General features: G+C 39.4%; 1 long non-coding RNA gene across 1 annotated transcript; it reads right to left on the reverse strand.

Moving 5' to 3' along the window:
- Positions 1-639: 639 nt before the first annotated feature.
- Positions 640-5,163, reverse strand: LOC113308136. The gene is made up of 11 exons (XR_003339518.1): positions 4,982-5,163; positions 4,786-4,879; positions 2,909-3,733; positions 2,711-2,795; positions 2,550-2,605; positions 2,314-2,446; positions 2,113-2,184; positions 1,851-1,964; positions 1,172-1,325; positions 883-1,011; positions 640-754 (listed from the first exon to the last, which is right to left on the reverse strand). It is a non-coding gene; the product is annotated as an uncharacterized LOC113308136 (long non-coding RNA).
- Between the last annotated feature and the right edge of the window lie 1,640 nt (positions 5,164-6,803).

Here is a 6,803-nt window from a genome sequence, read left to right on the forward strand (position 1 = left end):
GAATATGAGCTGCTGCGTTTGGTACGTTATCTGGTGCTAGAGTACGGTTGGTGTGTAGAGGAGCAAAGGGATTAACGTCGTCTGCAAACGGGTTTTCTTCGTCATCAACATCGTCTCTGGTACTGTTAACGTGAGCAACATGCTCGCGTACGGCTGGTGCTGGTTGTTGAACCAGAAGGGTTTGGAGGGCAGTTGTGATGGAAGCCATCTGGGCTTGTAGCTCAGTAATGGCGTCACGATTGATTTCTGCTGCAGTACGAACTGGTGTTCGACGAGGTCTCACCATTGTAGTGACAGACAAAGAACGTAGCCTGTCTCTGATACCAACCTGGCGCAGCGTATCAACGGTGATTCAGCTCAATCTAGAAATATAGGTTAAATTTCTAGAGACCTGACTTCTTGAATCGAAGAGTTCAATCAAATTCGATGCAAGGCTCTTGAATTGATGACAGAATCAAATCAATGCAAGGTTTTAGAGAAAACTCTAGTGTATTATCTCTTAAAACTGAATGAATAAAACTATCTTACAATCCCTTATTTATATGAACCTATCTTTCCTAAAAATCAAACATCTAAGAAAAGGAATTATAAAAGAAAAAGGAAATCTAAAAAGACCAAAATTAGGAAAGGTATCAAGATGCTGCATCACTACCTTTTATCTATTTTTAAGCAGTTTGATGTGTTCTTCAGTCATAAGTGCTTTAACAGCATCAAGACCACAATTGTTAACAAGCATTTCAAGAAGAAGCTTGACCTGCAAAACCAGAATGAGAGCACCATGAAAGTTCAAGACATAAATTAGCTAACAAAATTGACCCTCAAAGGATCCAGAAGAAAAGGAAAAGAAAGGACAAACACAAATAAATTAACTTGGATACAAACCTTCGCTTTAAAATGCTTCTTAGAGTCATCCTGCCATCTCAACAGCCCTTCAACCACACTTCTCAAGTGTGTTTGCAACCACTCAGCTGGTGATCTGGCCACCAAAACCTTCAGTAGACCTAAATTAGCCTACAAAAGTAAACTCACAAAAGTTCGATATAGTGGCAAAGTAGGTAACAAAACTATGATTCACTTTCTGATTTGATTTTTTTTGGAAATTATTTCGAGTAACTGATCAAGCCTTAGTAGACATAAATAATACCCTGGTGTCAACAGAGAGGGAACCAACCTTAATAATTTATCTATTCTTTCTTTGCAACAAAGAGAACGAAGATGGAAGCACATTACAAGCTGATGAAACAAGATCTGAGAACTCATAGGCCAACCGAGCCAACTGTAGCACTGATCATCTGAGGTGTTTCACCAGCCAGGCCACCGGCTACCTGAGATCATTACGAATGAGATAAATTACACAGCTCCCAGCCTGTATCAATCATGGTTTGCAGGATATGCAGGTGTCGGAAACAAATGTTTCGGCCAATACCAAACCTGAGTCGCAAAGTATTAGAGGAGACAGATATGGATTGGCCGAATCACATGTTCTCCTGTTCTGGCAAGTACCTTCCCAACTTGGGATGATTGGTTATGGATAATCTGCCTAACAATATTGATTTTGCAAACATTTGCTCCGGCTAGGATGTGAACAGGCCACATACCTCAAAATCTCAATACGTGTCCCTACTCCCCTACTTGACACGGCGAGCAGCTTATAAAATCATAATTGCTTTTAAAATGCCAAGTAAAGAAGTAGGGTCACATACTTCAAGTATGTGCCTATGTGGCCAATTCACATACTAGCCAGAGCGGCAAACCTTGACATCTATGGGGATCCTCATATAATGTCACTTGAAAAAAGTAAGAAATAAAATAAATAGGACACAATTACTGTAAATGTAAAGAGATCTTACCATGTTAAACAGTTGTTGCAAATTTTTTTCGTTGCCACCTTGGTCTTCATCACCACATGCATGACCAATTTGCACTAATAAGTCATCGGCCATATTCCTTATCTTCTTGTTTGACTGCAAAAGAAATCCTCACATTAACTAACTTACATTTGCTTATCAACTCTACTACAGTTGATACAAACAAACAAATTGTATACGCGCAAGAAAGTAAAAAAGGAAGATTGTAAAATTTAAAATTTTGCCAGGATAGCTAAGAGGTTACCTCCTCCACCGCTAGTATAATTGCAGTTAAGAAGGAACTTATAATGTCACTTCTCCTTTGCTCTGAAGCATTCTGCAATCCCAAGCACACAATCAATGATGTGTTACCTATGGCTTAACTAGGCTTTTACGCATATGATATTTATTCCCTATCGATTGACAGAATAAACAGTTCTATGCAAATAATATAGATCATAGGTACCTTGGTAATGTGGACAAAAAGAAAATAAAGGCATCGAAGCCTGTGACATTGCTGAAAAGTGACAAAAAGGCAACACTTCAAGCAGTAGCTGAAGTAGGTCATCAATATTTTCTGAGAGGAATTCATCACTATGCTGCAATACAAGTTGATCAAGGATGTCAGCTGAAAGAAATGAAGCGTGGAACATAATCAAGCAGAAATCTGATAAGCCCAAGAGTTGCAGGATCGCCAACAACCTTCAGAATAATGGAAAGTATTTGAACGCCTTCTTCTGAAGCAAACCTCCACTATCCTGCAAGTCGAGAATCATAATCATGGTAACCACAATAACAAGATGGTACAGGTAACCCCGTTGAGAATAGAGGTATAAAGACAACAAGTCAGAACATTGACGCACCTCTAATGCTGGACATACTAATGTATTAACTGCTTCCGAATCCAAACCAGGAAGATGTGATACAGCCAAACCCAATAGTTGTGCCCTGCAAACGGAAGACAAAGTCAGGAAATCGACTTCCGTGTCACAACTGTAACAGACGGCTTTACAAAAATAAAACAACAGACTTTGGTAGTATTATAGCAAGAATGCAACCACCTTGCAGCCTTTGGTGAGAGTTCATTCACAGACTCGACCTCCATAGAACTGGATGTTCTAAAATTTTCTGATTCAAGAGCCTCATGCAGATTGACATCTAGATGGAACAAAAACCAAATTCAACATGACTGAGAATAAAGCCAGCGTCCAAGATCCAACCTCACGCAGCAAACCAAGTTCAACACGACTGAGAAACCGTCTGTCAGGATTTGATGTTCAGAGAAAGGGAACACAGATTGAACTTATTGGGGTTGGGGGTTCCAAAAGCAGAACTGACAGGACTGCTGGGATTCATCTGCCTGAAGAGGACAGCTTGCTTACTGGGGACGTGTCACTGGATATAGTTGATAAACTAGCAGCTGTAAATGCTGCCTTGAAGATTCAAAGGTCCATGGGACGAGCAACCACATCATCAATTTCCTAGGAAAGTTAATCATCACCCTTCTCACAAACAAGCTCCTGGTATGGTTTGATCCACTTCCCAAAATCATTTATTACAGCAACAGCAACCAAGCCACCCACCACCTCAGCGAGGTGCACCTCTGCCACCTCATCTAATGAATAAATAACATGGCTAGACATATTCCCGAGGTGGACCAGTCACAGGGATTTCAATTTCATCGCCAACAAAGCCGTAGCGGCTATGATATTTCTGTGCCAGCTCTTGGTGTTGGTGGAAGCAATCATCTGGAAGCCTTTGGGGCTGATGGGAATGGAGCTGAGAGCAAATGCCAAACAGATGCATCCTCTAGATGTTCCAGGGCTTTATGGTGATGTTGACATGCGTATGAGGGAAAGAGAGTGGATTCAGACAGCTTGATTCATCTACCAGAAAAGAAAAAAAAATTAGAGAGATTATACAACAGCAACAACAAAAAAAAAAAAAAAAAAAAATCAAGAACAGAATAAACGAGTTCATATCATAAAAAAATAGACTTTACTTCATTTCACCACAAAATCGCAGCGTTTTAAGGATGGAACTAATCCACCTTCCATAACAGAAATAGAAGCAATTAGGAGGCCAAGAGCAGTATGGAAAATCGTGATCAATTAGAGCACACTTGTACAAGATGTAGTAGACATATCTTCAGAAATGGTTAAAAATAATGAAACTATTTCATAATTGTCAAATAGTATAGACTTCAATTATCGAAACAACCAAACAAGGGAACTTTTGATCGGTAATGTCAAAGCTATATGCGGAGAGTAGAGCCTTGAGTAAGAGAGAGTCCCATCTGAGAGGGACATATCCTTCACTAATACCCTTTTCAGAACTCCAAACCTTCACTAGAAGGTGCAGAACAATTCATTGAAACAACTCTCTTTTTCCTAACTAACACCAACTACCTTCTTTCTTTAATTTTTTTTTTTGAAGCTATCGATGAACCACACAAAAATAGTTACTAGTGAACTACACTGTAGTTACTACAGAAATTTGGATGTGGACAGTTACTAGGTGGCTTCAAATATACGAAGTCCTTTAAGAAAAGCCTCCCGGTGCGAAAGTAAGTTAGTTGTGCCAGAACGCAATTGGCACTCGATCTGTTATCCAGAATTGAACTATCAGAAGTTAGCAACACAAACACAGAATGATATTTCTGTACTAAATCATGCTGTAATCCACTAATCCCACATAAAACCTAAATTATAAAACATCTCACCAGTGGTGCCATCCTTTCATTCGTACAAGCAAGTGTGCAATTAGGATAATATTATTGTAGTGTTGCATTCGCTTTTGTACCCAGCACGTGAAACGGGTTCTTGTGAACCATATTTATCATTTTACAGCTAATATAATATGAGCGAAAAAGATAAGAAGTTATCTACTTCATATGTACAAAGAGGAACGTAAATAAAGCAGAGTCTGTATAATCTACCTGCAAATTCTACTTCATTCAGTACCTTAACCAAATACTGCATCTCCTCCCGCCATTACTCCCATTGATTTACTGCCTTTCAGTTCGAAGTTACCTACCGCAGGAGCATGTTTTTGTGTCAATCATCTTCTTCTTCTATTTTTATCAGAAAAGAAAATAATAGAAGTACGACCAGTATTGAGAAGGCAAAAGGTACCGCTGTTCTACTTCTGTTTATCTGTTATTTGTGACTCTATTATCCTTTTACGCATTAGAAAGAACCAAGCTCATCTATCTAAGGATTGTTTCCCACTCTTAACAACCATCCTATAGAAAAAAGGATACAGCATCCCACCAACTAACAGACTCTAGTTTATAAATAATACCAGCTGAGCAGGATGTAAGTTGTTCTATTGATCCCCCAGCGGGTGACAATCAATAAGAATGAAGAAAAGATAATGTGACTAGAAGAATCATTAGAGCCTCCAATTTTCGCCAGCCTTAACTGCTTGACCACCAAGCTCTTTCTGAAGCAACTGGTTATATTTTGCAAGCCGTTCACCCTGGCTAGGTGATCTGACTGGTTGACAGGCCCACAGCTAAACCAGCTTCGAAGGAATTTTCAGTCTCTCCACATTTATGGGTAGTGAGTCTAGTGACTACTCTGGCATTCTTAGCTAGCTTCACAGCTTCGATGGCTACTGTAGCAGTCCCAATCTGATTCACCTTTAAGACGAGCACGTTGCAAGTGATTTTATGTATTGCTTTCTCAGCACATTTCGGGTTTGACATCAACAAGTCATCTCCAAGAATCCAACAACCTGGCAAATCCCTAGGCTTGTAAGTGACTCTGTATGTTTCCAACCATTTTTGTCAAATGGATCCTTAATAGACACAATTCAGCAAACCATACGGAATTTGGTGTATGTCTCGGCCCTATCTTTGGATATCTGCCCCGATTTATTGGGATATTTGCAGTCTAAATAAAACTTTGTACCTGTGAAAAATCAGTAGCCGCAACATCCACTGCTATCTCAGTTCTCTCACTGTAATTTGCTGATTCTGCTCCGTCAATTGTTTCCTTGACGAGATTCAAGCCTTCAGTGAAACTTGGCATATTTGAAGCAAATCCACCCTCTTCATCAACACTCCATTTCTTCCATACTTACCGATAATAATAGCCTTTAGATGATGATAGGTCTTAAAGATGGTTTGCACTGCCTCCTCAGATGATTTTTCCCCAACAAGGAGTTCATTTGTGAGGGGAGGGACAGGAAAAACAATCAAAACAACTAGTATAGCATGTATGCCAAGTTCACCCTCTTTTTCAGTCTTGTTCAAGTCTATCATAGCCTAGTTCGTATAGGACTGCAGTGTTGGATTAAGACCAACTAGAGCTTTAGAGACCTTCTCATTAATATTTGTAACAACTCTGCGAACACCTTCTTTTTCCAAGATATTGCGGATTGTCATGTCACCATCACATCACTCATGACCCGCCTACATTCCAGAAGAAGTTCCGCTATGATCTGCAGCTCCAAACATCACTTTATTTGTACAAAGATTAACTTCAATAGTAAGAACCCGTCGGCTGCTCTAAAAAAATATATTAATCAAACACAGAAAAATTAAGATGATACTAAACAATACTCATTTACATTAAACTTTCATATATGTCATTTCAGTCATATTTACATCATAATCAGCAATTAAAACCTCTTAGTCTTTCCATAACAAAATAAAACCTAAACCCTAACTTTATATGAGCATCCACAATCACGACCAAATATGCACAAAATACGAAGCGCAGTGGGTGTTGCTAAGATTCCAAGAAAGCTAAAAAAGCTATAGCTATGCCAAATTTGGCCGGGCGCAGATGAAAACTGCACCTGGCATCAAGCGAATTTTATAACCTCGCTTGACGCCAGGCGCAATTTTAATCTGTGCCCAGCAACTGAGCATAGCTTATAATAGCACATGGATCAAACTTGATTTAAATTCACGATTAACAGCGTATTGATAAAATGTGCCTCGCGTTA

Source organism: Papaver somniferum, chromosome 9 (genome assembly GCF_003573695.1).
Source record: "Papaver somniferum cultivar HN1 chromosome 9, ASM357369v1, whole genome shotgun sequence".
NCBI lineage: Eukaryota > Viridiplantae > Streptophyta > Magnoliopsida > Ranunculales > Papaveraceae > Papaver > Papaver somniferum.